The following is a 5,000-nucleotide window of genomic DNA, read 5'->3' on the forward strand; positions in this document are numbered from 1 at the left end:
CTTCCCCGATCGCACCGGGCCACAGTTCCAACCCGTCTCATCCGTGCTTCTTCTCCAGCACGACCACCATGGCGGATCGCCAAGATGCTCGTGAGGGAGAAGCCACGCGGATGAGGCCGTGCCTTCCCTGTGGTGGCCGCGCGCTACTGGACCGAGAGTAATAAAGCCCTCAATATCAACCACATGACCCTGGGCGTAACCAGCACAAATGTGAGCCCAAGCGGACGCTGACTGATGACATTACCCCCCCGGCCGGCAGCAAGCCAGACATGATGGCCCCTTCCCCGCGAACGGTTGGAAGCCATACCCCCTTCATGATGCTCACAAGTCTAGAAATGAGCCACACAACGAAAATCCCACCAGCGTGCCACAAATCCACATAACAGATTCACATTTTTTCCCACCGGGTCAGTCGGCCGGAACCGACGGCGGTCACCACCATGCCGCCGCCCACAACGGGTGACACCAACCCAAGTTGGTGGATCACCCATGTGTGGGCGTTTTGACTTGCCCCACCACAAAGCAAGCCAAAACAGGGGGGAATGAAGGGACCGCACCAGAATTTTCCATGGTGCAAGAGCTGGCTGCATTGAGGAACACCCCCCCCCTATAATAGCTAAATATGCAAAAGCCACTTTTGTACAAGTAGATACACTTTTTTTGAGTAGACATAAGTTCTGTTTTAGGACCTAGAGAACGAATTTTCACGAGATTTTTTGCAGGGATCCTCATAAAAATGGTACAACATTGCCTGCAAAAAATTAGAATTTTTCGACATGGGGAAGTATTTTTTTTATTTTTCCAAAGACCCGAAATGTGGAAAATCGGGAAAAATGGAAAAACGTATCTAGACACCGTATTTTTGCGTGATTTTTTCCAGTCCATCCCATAATAATATCAAGAAGGTGCCCACCAAGTTTCGTTAGGATTGGCCAAGGTTTCGAATTTTCATGAATTTTTTTCAAAACCCTCTATTTTCCAACATTTCAAAAATTCAAAACCACATCAAGATGGCTTGGTTTTGATACCAAACTTTCTAGACCTCATTCTGCATGCATTTGTGACACTTTCAAACCAACAAAACTCAAAAACCACCACTTTGAAAATTTCATGATTCTTGGCACACCACCAAGTCACAAAATCAAGCCAAAACACCAAAATCTTGGAACTTGGCTATGCACCAACCATGCCAAGATCAATTCCTTTTGATCCCAAACTTCTCCCACATCACTTTGAAGGCATTTGTGAGGATTGAGTCCAGCCACTTTTCCAAAACCATGATTTTCGTTTTTCACCAAAATCACCACCAAGTCACAAAATCAAGCCAAAAATCCAAAATCATGGAACTTGGCTATGCACCAACCATGCCAAGATCAATTCCTTTTGATCCCAAACTTCTCCCACATCACTTTGAAGGCATTTGTGAGAATTGAGTCCAGCCACTTTTCCAAAACCATGATTTTCGTTTTTCACCAAAATCACCACCAAGTCACAAAATCAAGCCAAAAATCCAAAATCATGGAACTTGGCTATGCACCAACCATGCCAAGATCAACTCCTTTTGATCCCAAACTTCTCCCACATCACTTTGAAGGCATTTGTGAGGATTGAGTCCAGCCACTTTTCCAAAACCATGATTTTCGTTTTTCACCAAAATCACCACCAAGTCACAAAATCAAGCCAAAAATCCAAAATCATGGAACTTGGCTATGCACCAACCATGCCAAGATCAATTCCTTTTGATCCCAAACTTCTCCCACATCAATTTGAAGGCATTTGTGAGGATTGAGTCCAGCCACTTTTCCAAAACCATGATTTTCGTTTTTCACCAAAATCACCACCAAGTCACAAAATCAAGCCAAAAATCCAAAATCATGGAACTTGGCTATGCACCAACCATGCCAAGATCAATTCCTTTTGATCCCAAACTTCTCCCACATCACTTTGAAGGCATTTGTGAGAATTGAGTCCAGCCACTTTTCCAAAACCATGATTTTCGTTTTTCACCAAAATCACCACCAAGTCACAAAATCAAGCCAAAAATCCAAAATCATGGAACTTGGCTATGCACCAACCATGCCAAGATCAATTCCTTTTGATCCCAAACTTCTCCCACATCACTTTGAAGGCATTTGTGAGGATTGAGTCCAGCCACTTTTCCAAAACAATGATTTTCGTTTTTCACCAAAATCACCACCAAGCCACAAAATCAAGCCAAAACACCAAAATCATGAACTTGGCTATGCACCAACCATGTCAAGATCAATTCCTTTTGATCCCAAACTTCTCCCACATCACTTTGAAGGCATTTGTGAGGATTGAGTCCAGCCACTTTTCCAAAACCAACATTTTCGTTTTTCACCAAAATCACCACCAAGTCACAAAATCATGAACTTGGCTATGCACCAACCATGCCAAGATCAATTCCTTTTGATCCCAAACTTCTCCCACATCACTTTGAAGGCATTTGTGAGAATTGAGTCCAGCCACTTTTCCAAAACCATGATTTTCGTTTTTCACCAAAATCACCACCAAGTCACAAAATCAAGCCAAAAATCCAAAATCATGGAACTTGGCTATGCACCAACCATGTCAAAATCAATTCCTTTTGATCCCAAACTTCTCCCACATCACTTTGAAGGCATTTGTGAGGATTGAGTCCAGCCACTTTTCCAAAACCATGATTTTCGTTTTTCACCAAAATCACCACCAAGTCACAAAATCAAGCCAAAAATCCAAAATCATGGAACTTGGCTATGCACCAACCATGCCAAGATCAATTCCTTTTGATCCCAAACTTCTCCCACATCACTTTGAAGGCATTTGTGAGGATTGAGTCCAGCCACTTTTCCAAAACAATGATTTTCGTTTTTCACCAAAATCACCACCAAGCCACAAAATCAAGCCAAAACACCAAAATCATGAACTTGGCTATGCACCAACCATGTCAAGATCAATTCCTTTTGATCCCAAACTTCTCCCACATCACTTTGAAGGCATTTGTGAGGATTGAGTCCAGCCACTTTTCCAAAACCAACATTTTCGTTTTTCACCAAAATCACCACCAAGTCACAAAATCATGAACTTGGCTATGCACCAACCATGCCAAGATCAATTCCTTTTGATCCCAAACTTCTCCCACATCACTTTGAAGGCATTTGTGAGAATTGAGTCCAGCCACTTTTCCAAAACCATGATTTTCGTTTTTCACCAAAATCACCACCAAGTCACAAAATCAAGCCAAAAATCCAAAATCATGGAACTTGGCTATGCACCAACCATGTCAAAATCAATTCCTTTTGATCCCAAACTTCTCCCACATCACTTTGAAGGCATTTGTGAGGATTGAGTCCAGCCACTTTTCCAAAACCATGATTTTCGTTTTTCACCAAAATCACCACCAAGTCACAAAATCAAGCCAAAAATCCAAAATCATGGAACTTGGCTATGCACCAACCATGCCAAGATCAATTCCTTTTGATCCCAAACTTCTCCCACATCACTTTGAAGGCATTTGTGAGGATTGAGTCCAGCCACTTTTCCAAAACAATGATTTTCGTTTTTCACCAAAATCACCACCAAGCCACAAAATCAAGCCAAAACACCAAAATCATGAACTTGGCTATGCACCAACCATGTCAAGATCAATTCCTTTTGATCCCAAACTTCTCCCACATCACTTTGAAGGCATTTGTGAGGATTGAGTCCAGCCACTTTTCCAAAACCAACATTTTCGTTTTTCACCAAAATCACCACCAAGTCACAAAATCATGAACTTGGCTATGCACCAACCATGCCAAGATCAATTCCTTTTGATCCCAAACTTCTCCCACATCACTTTGAAGGCATTTGTGAGAATTGAGTCCAGCCACTTTTCCAAAACCATGATTTTCGTTTTTCACCAAAATCACCACCAAGTCACAAAATCAAGCCAAAAATCCAAAATCATGGAACTTGGCTATGCACCAACCATGTCAAAATCAATTCCTTTTGATCCCAAACTTCTCCCACATCACTTTGAAGGCATTTGTGAGGATTGAGTCCAGCCACTTTTCCAAAACCATGATTTTCGTTTTTCACCAAAATCACCACCAAGTCACAAAATCAAGCCAAAAATCCAAAATCATGGAACTTGGCTATGCACCAACCATGCCAAGATCAATTCCTTTTGATCCCAAACTTCTCCCACATCACTTTGAAGGCATTTGTGAGGATTGAGTCCAGCCACTTTTCCAAAACAATGATTTTCGTTTTTCACCAAAATCACCACCAAGCCACAAAATCAAGCCAAAACACCAAAATCATGAACTTGGCTATGCACCAACCATGTCAAGATCAATTCCTTTTGATCCCAAACTTCTCCCACATCACTTTGAAGGCATTTGTGAGGATTGAGTCCAGCCACTTTTCCAAAACCAACATTTTCGTTTTTCACCAAAATCACCACCAAGTCACAAAATCATGAACTTGGCTATGCACCAACCATGCCAAGATCAATTCCTTTTGATCCCAAACTTCTCCCACATCACTTTGAAGGCATTTGTGAGAATTGAGTCCAGCCACTTTTCCAAAACCATGATTTTCGTTTTTCACCAAAATCACCACCAAGTCACAAAATCAAGCCAAAAATCCAAAATCATGGAACTTGGCTATGCACCAACCATGTCAAAATCAATTCCTTTTGATCCCAAACTTCTCCCACATCACTTTGAAGGCATTTGTGAGGATTGAGTCCAGCCACTTTTCCAAAACCATGATTTTCGTTTTTCACCAAAATCACCACCAAGTCACAAAATCAAGCCAAAAATCCAAAATCATGGAACTTGGCTATGCACCAACCATGCCAAGATCAATTCCTTTTGATCCCAAACTTCTCCCACATCACTTTGAAGGCATTTGTGAGGATTGAGTCCAGCCACTTTTCCAAAACAATGATTTTCGTTTTTCACCAAAATCACCACCAAGCCACAAAATCAAGCCAAAACACCAAAATCATGAAC

This window comes from Phaseolus vulgaris, chromosome 9, assembly GCF_051622355.1.
Source record: "Phaseolus vulgaris cultivar YP4 chromosome 9, ASM5162235v1, whole genome shotgun sequence".
NCBI classification, from domain to species: Eukaryota; Viridiplantae; Streptophyta; class Magnoliopsida; order Fabales; family Fabaceae; genus Phaseolus; species Phaseolus vulgaris.